This window comes from Protopterus annectens, chromosome 4.part0 (genome assembly GCF_019279795.1).
Source record: "Protopterus annectens isolate FY-2018-M chromosome 4.part0, PAN1.0, whole genome shotgun sequence".
In the NCBI taxonomy this organism is placed as follows: domain Eukaryota; kingdom Metazoa; phylum Chordata; order Ceratodontiformes; family Protopteridae; genus Protopterus; species Protopterus annectens.
Window position 1 is genome coordinate 1,209,827,958 of NC_056733.1, and position 16,146 is coordinate 1,209,844,103.

Consider the following 16,146-nt stretch of genomic DNA (forward strand, 5'->3'; position numbering starts at 1 on the left):
ACCAGTTTGCAACCCACCTAGTTAAATAGGGGTTGATGCTTAGCTGAGTGTGTTTGTCTATGATTCCCAAGTGAAGAATGGTATCATAGGATTAGAAGTCCCATGTTAACTAGTTATTTCACATAGCACACAGATTATAAAGCTGCAGAGTGTTTACAGTACTTTTACAGTAGTTGACAACAGTGGGCCCTGTACATTGGGACATGTACTGGGTGGACCAAACACACAAACACACACACACACACACACACACACACACACACACACACACACACACACACACACACACACACACTTTTGCCAGGACCGAGAGTCAAACCCTTACCTATCTAGTTATTGCTTCTACAGTGTTATGCATCTATCACACGTGCCACAAAGCTTATAGAGTGTAGGGCATCCCAAGTTACTCCTAAGCCACACACTTGTTAGGACTGAGATTCAACCCCCTACCTATCTAGTTATTGCTACTACAGTGTTATGCATTTATCACACGTGCCACAGAGCTTATAGGGGAAGGGTGCCCCAAGTTACTTTTAAGACATACATTGAGATTAAAACTCCTACCTATCTATTTATTGCTACTACGGTGTTATGCATTTATCACATGTGCCACAGAGCTTATAGGGTGAAAGGCATCCCAAGTTACTTCTAAGGTGAGGAACATCAGCAGCCCTTGTAAATTAAAGCAATTGGAGATGAACTGGTTGTGGATGGCCACAAAATACTGTAACCTACAGCTATACACACATACAAACGCAAATACACTCACACACACATTTGCCAGGATTGAGATTAGAACCCCTACCTAGTTTGTTGCACTATAGTAATAAGCAGATATCGCAAGAATCACACAGCATATAGGGCTGACGGCTGCACAAAGGTATCTGTAAAGCTGATTGACATCAACAAGATGCTAAAGTTTGGCAATGGCAAGTGTACTGGGTGTGATGTTTGTTCACTCTTACATGAGAAAGCAGTATTAAAATTCTTTTGTTTTATTAAATGAGGTAGTAAATAATATTTGTCAACCAGGGTAGTGTAGCAGGTCCAAAAGTGAGATGTCAGTCTAGAAAAGATGTGAAACCCTCATAGAAACACAAGTGCCCCATACAGTATAGTCACACAAGAATATAATGTAATGAAAGCACATAGGGGGATGTCATGGAAGGTAAACATAAAATTATAATATATCAGTAATGATGAATCAATCCCACAATCCTGTTACTCTATAAAATGAAATCTAAACAATGCTAAGTAGTGCTCAGCTATGCTAAGCTGGTGTAAGCATTGCTTAAATGTATGAGTAGCCTAGCTAAGCAGATTTGTGCATTGTTAAGCAGTGCTCAACATCTAACCCTTTAAGTACTGCCATCCTTAGCTAAGCAGGTCTGTGCATCACTTAGCTTAGCTCAGCATATTTAAAATGGTCCAATGATGGCAAAGGGTGGGAATTTGGCCCTATTTAAACCTCACAGGTGGGAATACAGCCATAACCAGTTGTAGCTCATTTTTGCAGGCACTATGACTGGCATAGGAGAGGGATTGCGCTTTCAGGCAGAGTGCTGAGGCATTCAGGAGTCCAGGGTCATGGTTGGATTCCTAGTGAAAGACCATGAGGAGAGACTGCTGCAGGGCCAGTACCAGGGCTCACAATACAAAGTGGAGGCCTGGGACCATCTCTCATATGATCTCACCAGTGCCATGAACCAGTTTGCAACCCACCTAGTTAAATAGAGGCTGATGCTTAGCTGAGTGTTTTTGTCTATGATTCCTGAGTGAGGAATGACATTATAGGATTAGAAGTCCCATGTTACCTAGTTATTTCACATAGCACACAGTTTATAGGGCTGCAGACTGTCTACAGCTACTTCTACAGTAGTTGACAACAGTGGGCCCTATACATTAGGACATGTACTTGATGGACAAAACACACACACACACACACACACACACACACACACACACACACACACACACACACACACACACACACACTTTTGCCAGGACTGAGAGTCAAGCCCTTACCTATCTAGTTATTGCTTCTACAGTGTTATGCATCTATCACACATGCCACAGAGCTTATAGAGTGTAGGGCATCCTGAGTTACTCCAAAGGCACACACTTGTTAGGACTGAGATTCAACCCCCTACCTATCTAGTTATTGCTACTACAGTGTTATGCATTTATCACATGTGCCATGGAGCTTATAGGGTGAAGGGCGTCCCAAGTTACTTTTAAGACATACACTGAGATTCAACCCCCTACCTATCTAATTATTGTTACTACAGTGTTATGCATTTATTGCATGCACCACAGAGTGTATAGGGTGAAAGGCATCCCAAGTTACTTCTAAGGTGAGGGACATCAGCAGCCCTTGTAAAGTATGGCAACTGGAGATGAACTGGTTGTGGATGGCCACAAAATACTGTAGCCTACAGCTATGCACACATACAAACACAAATACACTCACACACACATTTGCCATGATTGGGATTAGAAACCCTACCTAACTAGTTTGGTGCACTATAGTAATAAGCAGATATCACAAGCACCACACAGCTTATATGGCTGATGGCTGCCCAAAGGTATCTGTAAAGCTGATTGACATCGGAAAAATACTAAAGTTGGGCAATGGGAAGTGTACTGGGTGTGAATGGCCTCACAATCATTAATCTAGAAACGCACACACATTTACATTTGCCAGGACTGAGATTAGTGCCCCTATCTAACTAGTTTGTTGCACTATAGTAGTATGCAGATATCGCAAGTACCACGCAGCTTATAGGGCTGATGGCTGCCCAAAGGTATCTGTAAAGGTGACTGACATCAGCAGGACTGCTAAACTAGGGTGATGAGAAGTGTACAGGGTGGTACACAGCTCAAAATGTTACAACCCACACAGGATATAATTCTCACACACAAACACACTTTCTTGCCAGTAGTGAGATTAGAAGCCCTGCCTAGCTAGTGAGTTGTACTATAGTGTTACTCAGTTATCGCACATGCTACAGAGCTTACTGGGATGACAACTGGCCAAAGGTGCTGATAAGGGGAATGACAGCAGGACTGATAAAGTAGGTCACTGGGTGGAAAACTTATCAAAGTACTTCTTACAAACATACACACGCACTTATACACTCACACACACATTTGCTGGATCTGAGTTTAGAACCACTGTGTAGCTAGTGATTTGTACTATAGTGTTACACAGTTAACCAATGTGCTATAGAGCTTATTGAGCTGACAACTGGCCACAGGTACTAATAAGGGGAATGACATCAGCAGGACTGATAAAGTAGGGCACTGGGTAGGAAACTTATTAAAATACTTCTTCTTACAAACATACACATACACACACACACACACACACACACACACACACACACACACACACACACACACACACACACACACACACACAAACACACTTATACACTCACACACAGCTTTGCCAGATCTGAGATTAGAAGCCCTGCCTAGCTAGTGATTTGTACTACAGTGCTATGCAGTTATCGCACATGCTACAGAACTTACTGAGCTGACAATTGACCAAAGGTGTTGATAAGGGGAATGACATCAGCAGGACTGATAAAGTGGGGCACTGGGAAGTGTTGTGGGAATAGCCTAAAACTGTTTCACCTACAAACAAACACACACTCCCTCACTCTCACGACTATCACACACACACACACACACACACACACACACACACACACACACACACACACACACACACACACACACACACACACACACACTCACAGTATTGAGATTAGAACTCTTACCTATCTAGTTATTTGTACTATAGTGTTACACAGTTATCACACATGCTACAGAGCTTATAGGGCTGATAGGTGTCCAATGGTACTTCTAAGGTGAATGGCAGCAGCAGTTCTTGGGAAGTAGAGTAATGTGAAGTGTACTGACTGGGAACAGTCTCCTAATACTTAGACCCACAGACACACACACACACACACACACACACACACACACACACACACACACACACACACACACACACACCACACAGGCAATGTGATATTATAAACCCAACCTCACTACTGTTACACAATGGGGCTCACCTTTTATGCTGGTCCATGCAACTGTTTACAACTGGAATGACACTGTCCACAGTAGGATATCACTGTATGCCATTCAGGGCATCTGTGTGTGTAACTCACTCTGTCTGTCTCCCTCTGTGTCTCCATCTCTATCACTGTCTGTCTCTCACTTTGCCACATCTATCTGTGTGTATGCTTGACATATGTTATCTGTTGCCCATATATATGTGGGTGTATCATATGCAACAGATGCATATATATCACATATGGGATACCTACTGCTAGCTGAGGGTAATCCTATCTGATGTGCATGTGTGAGAACAGTTGAGGTGTGCATAGCTGTCTGTCTGCACAGACATATATACACAATACAGTCATATATTCTGATGTGGGCTCCAACATGTCCTGTGATTTTCTAAGTGTAGGAGCATGCCCAGTGTGAACTTCTATAGTTAGAGTGGTACTCCATTCCAGAGATAGGAGTACGCCAGTCCAGGGTTTTGTGTGCTATAGCCATACCTCTCAGGAGTACACAGGACTTTCCTCAGCATACTGGGTTTATTTAGCGGACATTTTGTGACATATCTGTAGTCTGACACTGCAATGTATTGTGTCATTACCTAGTGCCAGACATCCGCAGATCATCACAGTGCTTTACCAGAGGAATACTAGTTGTATGATGCATAGACCAATATTATGAGGACAGCTATGTATATTCTTGCCCAACAGGGCCATTTGTGAGGTGTGGCTACAGCCAGGTGAGTAATGATGTGCTGTGTAAACAGTCCAGCAATCTGGTGATATACTGGCTGGGGATCTCCTGCTTGTGTGGTATCTTTCTAACCTGCAATGTCATATCCTTGTGTGGGCATACCTCTCACCTGTAAATTGTTTGGCAGGTTGTTCAGGTGTTTGGCTAAAGGTTTCATCCTGAAAACATAAACTTGTGTTTTTATGGCATATTAGTTACATATAATTGAAGAGTGATGTTACAAAATAATCACAGACATTACTGTTTCAGATTAGATAACCTTCAGACAATTCCCACTACCGCAAACCACTCACCCTACCAACTTTCTCAGTATGTAAGGTGATAGTTACAACACATGCCTATCATTGTGCCTTTGTTCCACTTTAATGTCTGCCCTTGTCCAGACATCTTGCTGTCAGAGGTTGGGAGTTATGGGTGTGGGTACAAAGTGCATTCTACTGTGCAGGCATGTCCATTATATGTAAAAGCAAATATAAGAAAAAAGGATTATTGAGAATAACCACTGGCAATAGTACTAAAAAGCACTTATATTCACAAAAGCCTTAGCACCTCAGCTATACATCCTTCAGGATGTCCCTTATATGTGTAGTATATTCCACATAGCACTGTGACTTCCAGATATGTCAGTGGCAGAGCAGTGGGTGTCACTGGCATGCATAACAGTTGGCATTCCAGTTATCTGTCCATGGCCCTGTCAAAGATGCACTGTAGATAGGGTACTATAAGACGACTGCCAGAAGAATGTGATGGCCAGATCCTGACACTATTAACCACACATACACATAGCTCATTGACCCCTGCATATTGTGGACAGGCAACATGTTTTCATGTGTATTGGTACAGCCTTGCCAATGTGTGCTATGCTGCTATTTCCCTGCAAGCATACATGTTACTGCATTTGTGTGGGTATATGGGGGGGGGGGCACACCTGTCAACTGTACACATTTGCACAGACTGTGCTGATATTTGCTTTACATTTTGGTTCCATTTACCATACTGGATAAATCCACAAAAAAACAGAACCAAAAGATGACTTCCACAAACTCGATCAAATCGAGTTTGTGGAAGTCACCTTTTCGTTCTTTTTTTTGTGGATTTTATCCTGTATTGGTTCCTGGTTTTACTTGTCCATTTACCATACTAGTGTATCCTGTCTTGGGTACTAGAGGCATATCAGTAAAGAGCACAGGTCAGATTGTAATGACATATAGTTGAGTTTCAGACTTCTTACCCTACATAGCCTTAATGCAACTGCAGGTCCTGCTGTGCTATCACTGTGTGAGTCTGTAGGGGGTTAATTCAACATTTTTGCCATTTGTGTGCCTTTACCAGACATTTCTTTGTGGTTTTCTACAGCTGACTTGCTATGTGGGTGTGAGTGGTGGGTATGGGACGCACACACTGACATCCTTGCCTGTGACCTATGACCTCCCAGTTAGTTGTCCCCACACATATACTGCAGTGGAATTTGCCACCTTGGTATTACTGCATAGTATGTGGAGGCAAGTTTTGGCTAGACATTTCCTGGTGTCCCACATAGCTGTCAGTTGTGTGCTGCTATCCCAGTATGCCACCCCATTCCCTTGCATGCATGCAGCATTACCATAGATATGCTAGCAAAATATACTAATCCATTAATTTATTGTTAAGAAGACTGACTTAACTTGTGCTTGCAACAGTTGTGAGGACAGTGCTTGAGGGCCGCTTATGTTGGATGCACACAGTACACTGCCTATACATGGTAAGTTACAGGTAATGTGATGTGTGTGTCATCCATTTTACTGTGTGTGTGAGTCAGAGAGAGGTGTCAGTCCCTGGGGTCCCTACAATGTCAGTGTGTGTGCTATGAGTTACCTGTTTGCCAAGGCCTGAGCATACTGGGCACACCCCCATCTGCCTACAGGAGTAAGTTCAGGGGCCTCCTCCTCTGACGCCCTCTGTGCCTGGGGACCTTTGCAATGGTTGTGGGCTGTGTAGTAGTTTTGAGTGTGTGTGTGTGTGTGTGTGTGTGTGTGTGTGTGTGTGTGTGTGTGTGTGTGTGTGTGTGTGTGTGTGTGTGTGTGTGCATTTCTGATGGGTGTCTTCATCCACGGCTCTAGTGTATAGCCAGTATCACCCACCAGAAGGCCATACGGGATGCCCCCAATGGCAAATGCCTGGTACAGCTGTGACAAATGCCAGATGTGGGAGTCATAATAGTTTCCAGGGCTGTCAGCACACACATTCATGATAATCCCCTGGGCATTGCACACAACCTGGCAGTTGATGGAGGGGAAACCCTTGCGGTTTATGTAGACCCTACCCTGGTGGTGCTTTCATGTGGATGTGCGTGCAGTCTATGGCATCCAGTACCTCCAGGTATTCTGCTACATGGTGGAAGAGACACATATTGCTGGTCCTCTCCTCACGGGTGTTGGGGAAGTAAATGTGCTCACTGGCATGTGGTAGCATGGCATCCAGGAACTAGTGGAGTACCCTGGATGCAGATGCCTGTGAGACCCCCATGATATCCCCTGTAGGTCTTAGGAAAGTACCTGTAGCTAGAATTCTTAAGGCTACACATACGTTGGTATTCACTGGGATTGGTTCCCCTCTGTGGGTCTAGGTCTGAGGTGAGGCTGGCACAGCTCAGTGATTTGCTGCAGTATGTCTCTGTCCACCATGTAGTGCTTTATATCTCCAGATCATGTAGCCCTGGTAAGTTACCCTGGGTCTGAACACTGTTCTCCTCCTCCTCGGTCTGTGTTGGTTGTCAGCATTATCCTCCTCTCCGCCCTCAGCCTCTAGCACATACTGATGGATCAAAGCAATGGCAGCCCCTAACATTTTTCCAGTTAAAAGCCCCCGCATGTGTACACCAATGGTGCAGAGTTTGGGGGAAGAAACAGACTGTAAAATGTTTCCATAGTTTATACTGTTGTGCTGCAGATACTGCCTGTATGATTGGCTGACTATGATGCATTCCAACCGCTAGCTATTTAATTTGTTCTTGATTGCTTTTATTCTGCTATTTTACTTTTTTTTTGCTTTTTTCCCCCTTCCCATTTCCTCCCCTTTTAAGCCCCAAGGTGCGCCATGCAAACCCAGTACCCAAATATAAACAGTTCTGCTATTTCCAGTTTTGTTTTAGACCTGTTGTGTGCTGCACATACACTTTGGCTAATGTAAACATGAAGAAATGGCCCTCCCTGGATGCGAACATGCTCTTCATTTCATGGAATAAGTCAATACAGCCTCAGACACACCCTCTTGCTTAGCTGTACTTAGCTAAGCCTATCTGTGCGCCATAGAGCTCCAATGTGCTTACAACATGTCTGACACACACCCTTTTTATGTCTATTGGTCCTCCTAGTTACACAATCATGCTATAGCACCTACACGGTTACGTGCAGTTTGGCACTTAGAAGATTTTTGTGATTCAGTAAATTTCCCCTCATTTGCATACCCCACTGCCATAATCCATAGTTACTGCACTACCCCAGAGCCTTTCTCCTTAACAACCACTGTTCCCTGGTATTGTTTTGATTCTGCATGCCATACACTATAATGGCAAAATGCTGATTTCCCTTAAAACTGAGTTTTCACATTTTTTTTTTATTTTCAGCACGATCCCGTTTGCGTGCCACTGCCCTATGCTTAAATGCCTGAGATCGGCCAAAAATAAAATAACTTTGATTTTTATGAAAATGAAGCACTTTTCCATGCCAATGGCCATATATTTGACCATTGGCATGCCTAAAGACTATAATACATGCTTTTTTGGAGCTGTCATGCCTCTGTTTTATTTTGAAGAAATGTATTCAGTTAGTAACCGAATACATTTCTGCAACTAACACTGTTCTTGCATGGATACCTGCCTGCTTGCTGAATCGTTAATTCACCTCATTTGCTAGTGGTTTCCATGCAAGAACAGTGTAGGCAGGCTCATGCACATCAAAACACTAGTTTACTGGATTGCTCAGTGGCCATATTCCATGCAGGAGCTGCTAAACTGTTCCTGTACAGAAAAATTACTTTATATAATCCCAGGGCTTGTCTACAACGTAAGCCCAGAGTAACAGGCTTGTTATTTTTTATTGTTGTGAATTATTTATTTATTTTTATTTTGTTTTATTTTTTGCAGTAAAAGCAATTATAAGAGTTTAAGAATGGTGGCACCAGATATGTTTTGAGACCCACAAGGGAGAAAATTTCATATCCCCTACTATGAAAGAGCAATGTTACTATATTTCAGAAGATATAGAGAAGAGAAGAGAAGAGAAGAGAAGAGAAGAGGAGAGGAGAGGAGAGGAGAGGAGAGAAGAGGAGAGGAGAGAAGAGAAGAGAAGAGGAGAGGAGAGGAGAGGAGAGGAGAGGAGAGGAGAGGAGAGGAGAGAAGAGAGGAGAGGAGAGGAGAGAGAGAGAGAAGAGGAGAGGAGAGAAGAGGAGAGGAGGAGGAGGAGGAGAGGAGAGAAGAGAAGAGAAGAGGAGGAGAGAAGAGAAGAGAGGAGAGGAGAAGAGAAGAGGAGAGGAGGAGAGAAGAAGAGGAGAGGAGAGGATAAGAGAAGAGAGGAGAGGAGAGGAAAGAGAGAGAGAGAGGAGAGGAGAGAGAGAGAGAGGGAGAGGAGAGGAAAGAGAGAGAGAAGAGGAGAGGAGAGAGAGAGAGGAGAGAGGAAAGGAGAGGAGAGAGAGGAGAGGAGAGAGAGAGAGAGGAGAGGAGAGAGAGAGAGAGGAGAGGAGAGAGAGAGGAGAGGAGAGGAGAGGAGAGGAGAGAGAAGAGGAGAGGAGAGAGAAGAGGAGAGGAGAGGAGAGAGGAGAGGAGAGGAGAGGAGAGGAGAGGAGAGGAGAGAGGAGAAGAGAAGAGCAGAGGAAAGGAGAGGAGAGGAGAGGAGAGAAGAGGAGAGGAGAGGAGAGGAGAGAAGAGATTGTATTCAATGACATCTTTTCCTTAGCAGACCTGGAATATTCTTCTTCATTTACAGTTTGGTAGAAAACTGCAAAATTGTGAAAGGATGCATGTAATGGTGGGCAAAAAATACAACCCACAGAAGTTAGGGTTGCCACAGAAGAGAACTGAAAAAGAAAAGAAAAAAAATGGTAGTGGGTATGAAAGTGACCACGATGGGTGTATCTAATATTAAAGGTCCATAACTGCTACCTTCCCAGTACTACATCTAAAATATTAGACTGGGGAGGTGTTGTTGTTTTGTCTTTCGGCTTTTCCCGGTTAGGGGTCGCCACAGCGGAACTCCTGTCCACTAATGATTGGCAGTTGATTTTTACGTGCCGAGTTGCCAACCCTAACGCACAACCTTCAACGAAGGTACGCCCATTCACGCATGTCTCCACGCAGAAGACGCTCTAGCTGAGAGTCGAACCGGTCAGCATCTTACTGTGAGGCGACAACGCTACCGTAGCACCAGGTGAATATACAATATTAGTCCAATGTTACAGCATGTCACAATGTTCCCCTTACTTTAAGATACAAGAATGCTGGAGTTGTTTTATATATATATATAATATGGGTCTACTACGGTTGATTGAAAACTCACTTGATTGAAAATGAAATCACTAGGACCACTTCACTGAAAATCCACTTCACTGAAAACCCACTTCACTGAAACTCATTTCATTGAAAGTTATAAATAGCCTTTTCCCCACTGTAGTGCGATCCTGGAGTTAGTATATATAGAAAGGGGGGGGTGTGGGGGGGCACAGCCCCCCACATTGGGGGGTGTGGACAGCGAAGTCCCCACATATGTTGGTTATATATTGTCTTTTGGAAACAGTTATTCATTGCAGTTGTAAGTATCACTGTGTATAGTTTAAAATGTTTATAATATGTTCATAATATGTGGGGGGCTATGCCCCCACACACCCCCAATGTGGGGGGCTGTGCCCCCCATACCCCCCCCTTACTTTATATACTAACCATATATACTTTATATACTATGCCAAAACTAAAGAGCAAATGTTCTCAGTTCACTAACACATCTTTGTGTTTAGTGAAGCAGGCAAAAAAAGTTGTTTTGACTTGTATACATTCTAATTACCTTAGTTAGGAAAACAGGTTCATTCACTTGACATATATTGGCAAAAAATACCAACATACACAAACAGACAGGCTAGACATCATTTTATATGTAAAAGCAATGTCTGTCAAGAGTGCCTTCTTCAGATTTTTATTTGTTGTCATTGCAGTGTTACTTGAGGTTGGTGGCGAAAAAGCTAATCCTGCTATTAAATGAAAATGAATTCTTGGCTATTATTGTGCTGAGCAGATTGTATGCTCTTCCTTCTCTCATCTCTCAATACAGCAATCTTTCACCATTTTAAAGGCCAAATTCTAAAATACTTAGTACATATACCTGCAAAAGTCAGAAAGGAAATTTCTTGACATGTAAATCATGTGATGGATTCAAAGTTTTAGACATATTTTGACACACATAAATTTATATTCAATATATATTCAACTCCAGTGTTAAAAGATTTCCTTCTCTTCAAACTTATGGATACAGTTTTATATAGTCAAGTTTCTTTAATACGCTATACAGCAAACTTGTAGGACTATGTCAGAGAGTAAGCTGATTTTAAAGTCTTTAAAATTCTTACAATTTTTCCAAGATGCCTAAAATACAATATTAAATTTGCATTTTATTTTTCTAAAACAATCTTACGGCAAGGTGTAATTATAATAAATTCAATTTCTGCTTCTAGATTTCATCATATGCATTATGTACTGAACCTTGTGTTGAAGCAGTTATATGGTTATTTGAATATGTTGTGACCTGTTAACAATGGGTGTTTTAACTTAATATTTTATAGTAGCTTTTTACCATGAACTTTCAATACCAAATATTAATTTGAAGGGAACTGGGTTAAAGCAATAATGGTTTTATCGACACCAAAGCAAAACTGCATACAACAGTGGTGAAGCAGATGTTAAGACAGTGTACAAAAGCATTGCAAATTATACCCAGATTATATGTTAGACAATACAGTTGGGGGGGAGGGGAGTCAATTAGTCAATTATAGTGCCAGTGACTGCAGCAGCAGCAGGCATTGTCGATGCAGAGCTGCCAGTTAGCAAAAACAATACTTCAATGTCCTGAAGACATTTTTGTTGTCGGTGTTGTTATTCCCACACTCTGCTCTAGGGGGAGATTGCCTCTACCCCAATACATTGACTTTCTGTACTTTGTAAGAAACAGCATAATTTTTTTGATATAATATATTTAATGAATGAAAGCTCCCAAATGCAAATAGCATTTGAAAGTAAATAAAAAAAAAAGTGTTTTTGTGGATGAGCAAGTCAAACTGCATTTCACACTACATTTACATAGATACCTCTCAACTTCTTAAAACAAGAAATCTTGACAAAGCCTAAAATAACAGGGAGGGAAAGATGCCCACAAATAGGGACAGATTTTAAACACTGCTCTTATAAATGTAGAAAGTTGCTAGAATAACAGAATTTATATTAGCATGCATTTTCTGAAGGATATGAAGTCTGAAACTCAAAGTATGTTATTATTTAATAAGTTCAATCCAATGATTTGCTAAAAAAAAAAAAAAATTATGAGGGGAAAAACCCCCCCAAAAATATGGGACAAAAATCTAGACAGTTGAGCAGTATGTCTACCAACCATTTCTGAGGATGCACCAAAACAGGGAAATTCCCAAGTATGCTGGCAAATTATCCTTCCAGGGAAAATCCTAACAGCTGCATACTAGTGATCACACAAATGTATGTCATTCACTGGTGTTTCACAGATATGCCTGATTCTCCTCAGAAACTATAGAACTGTTGAATTCAACTAATAATATGTTAACTTGCCTGCATATGATAATAGAAATTACATGCCTTATATGCCTGAAGTACTGTTAAGGAACAACTATAATGTCTGTCAACAGCGAAAACAGAAAACTAAATAAAATGCATAACCATGGCAGTGGTGGTATGCTGCAGTTCTAATTTGCATGTCATCGCTTTGTCATAGTAATGTCTTAGTTGGATTCAGTTACACAACTTTTATTTGTGTAACAGACCATATTGATGTTCTGAGTTTTAAGACAGGTCTTTAAATAGTTGCAAGTAAAGCTAGCAAGAGGCTTTGGTAGAACATTATATATGCTTATCAGTCTAAAAAGTTGACTGATTATATAACACACAGAAATAAAAAGTCTTCACAAATCCAGTGAAAAACATGTTAGAAAAAGTTCCTGACAGAAAGAAGAAAAAATTAGTTAACAGTGATGTTGTCATCCTTCCACTGCAGTTTCCATTATATAAAGTAGCAAATATTGCTGACTTTCAAAAAAAGTTTAGTATCTACCATTGAGATTAAAACACAAGTAGATTCAGATTTGTTTCCTGTGTACCTGCATTAGGATGACAGTCTAATGACAATTAAGACTATGTAAAACATGTTTACTAATTTTTAGGGGACATTCATCTAAGAGGAATCAAAGATATTCAAGTTTTACATACAATAAAACAACAGAAATGTAAAGTTGCATTTGCATAATGTCTTAATAATACCCATTTGTTAACCAGCTAGGCCCACTGGGCACACAGACTGTTTTCAGGGGCAACGTGAGAGCACTGCCTAGTTAAGTAACTTGCTGAAGGTCGCACAGTAGGCAAGTGAGGGTTGATTGAATCAAACCCTATATCAATCAAAATAGCAGCTCATAGCCTTAACCCTTTGCACCAACTACCAGACACATACAAAATCTTAGAATCAATCCTTATGCAAATTTTACTGACATTTACAGATGGTTACTACTTATTTCCCAAACTACATGTTGATTTAAGTTATAGTGCTATAATGCTTCTGTTAGCTTTATTTATGAAGTAGCTCTTGCCAAGATTATTGCCCTTGGATCAAAACCGAGCTTTATTGTAACTGGCAGACTGTGTGTGTACTGTAATTATTTGATAAACTAAAGTTATGTTGTTCAAATTGATTTGCCCTGCAGAAATTATATTCTCTGTATCTAAAAAATAGAATACCAAATTACTTTTCACATTTTTAATGGAAGGAAATATTTTAATAGTTTTTTCACTTTTCCACAGGTGCAGTTATTGTAACTGACAGACTCTGGGTGTACTGTAATTTTTTGATAAACTCAAGCTATGTTGTTCCATTTGACTTGTCTTGCAGAAATTATATTCTCTGTATCTAAAAAATACCAAATCGCTTTTCACATTTTTAATGGCAGGAAATATTTTAATATTTTTTCACTTTTCCACATGTGCAGTTTTATGACTATCTCTAATTATGTAAAGCTTCAAGAATGCACGTGTGCACATTAGATTGTGACTTTGTATATCAAATGCACTTGTGACTGAGCCATCGTAATCTGTTTTCTTGATCTTCCCTGTAACTGGGGCTACTTCAGCATCAACTCTGAGCTTCTCCTTACATTGCCTATCCTTCCAATAACATAAAAACAAATAAAATCAGCAAACATCACATAAGCAGAGGATATTTCACCTGCAGCCATCATGTAATCAAGGGATAATTTGTCTCTGTTTTTTTTTTGGGAGGGGCTATTTCCATTTGCCTGTTTGACTACATTACACCATATATAGTGCAATTCAGAACTGAAATTGATGCAAAGGACTTAAAAGAACATTTATTATGCTTATGTAAAGATGCAATGGATACAACAAAAGCTTATGATGAATGGGGTTTATGGACTGTGGAATGGGAATGTGGAGTTATACAAAAAAAATGGAAAATGACAATGTAAAACATATTCCACACATTATTAATGTAAATGGCAATATGGGTTTTGTGAAATATAGAGGAAATCCTAAAACTTGTTTTTTTTTCCTGTGGGAAAGATGATTATTTGATTAGTGGAAGTGACAAACAAAAATGTTTTATATGTGGTAAAACTGGACATGAAACTAAAAAAATTGATATGTAAAAATTGTGGTAACACTGGGTATGCACGGTTAGAATGTGAAAAAAAATATATACAAACTATGGATAAAGAAGATATACAAAAAATATACCACAATAAAAATAAAAGTAAAGAACAAGATTGAGATATAAGATATAGAAAAAAATCCAAAAGAAAGGGGGGGGCAGAAGAAGTGTCAGTACACACAAGTGAAGAATATGTGAACTGACAAATAGTGAGAGAAAAGCAAAGCTATATAGGGAAAGGAGTGAAAGAAAGGAAAAGAAAATTCAAAAGTATAATTGCAAAGCAAAGCAAAAAAAGGTAAAAGGCGAGACATATATTATACTAACTTCTACTAAAAGATGAAGGTATTAGCTTTAAATGTTAACTGTATAAAAATGTTAGGAGAAAAATAGGAATTTTGGAATGGTGTGTTTTAATAGAGGCTCATATTATTGTATTATAGGATACAAGATTATTAACATAAGAAGAAAGGAAACAAACAGATAAGTTATGGGATGGACCTATAATATGGAATATGGGAATAGACAGTCGCTCAGAGATATGTATACTGTGTCATAAAGATATCAAGATGTTAGATGCTACTATAGCTGAAGTAGACCATATGGTATTAAATATAAAATATAAGTATAAAATGTATATACAGTTATTGCTATATATGCATATGTCACAAGGAAAGAAATAGAGATATTGTTCAAAAAGATCCTTAACTATGTTTGTCTTAATATGGATATAATACTTGTGGGAGGCTTCAACTGTAATTTTAAAACAAGTAAAAAGAATAGCAGTGATGTCAAAATATTAAATGAAATAATGAACTGCGGCATTTTATATATATATATATATATATATATATATATATATATATATATATATATATATGGGACAATATACATTGGACCTATAGAATAAGTTAGATTAAAACAGAAACTGATTATTTCTTAATATCAGGTAGGTTAAAAATCTTGCAGAAAGGAATAAAAAAATGGGATTCTCAGACCACATAGTGATATGGATAAAAGTACACGAGAAAGAAGAATATATAAAAATAAGTAAAGGAATTAAAAGGATGAATGCAAAAGAATTAAAGCAAGAGGATAGGAGAGAAATAATTAAGTTATGGAAAGATCATATAAATATGAGAATGTTTTATGAAAATTGAACAAAGTTGGTGGATATGTCTTAAAGAAAAATATAAAAAAATGCTTTTTAGAATGTTTAGACAATAAGAGAAAAAAGGAAAAAGCAAAATATAAAACAGTAAACAAAGCAATATTTCAAGAATCGATAAACAAAGAAAGAGCTTTCTATGAAAAAGAGAAAGAAATATATGAAATGAATCAAGTAAGAATTAAGAATTTACTATATAAGAAAATATATTGTTTTCAGGGAAGA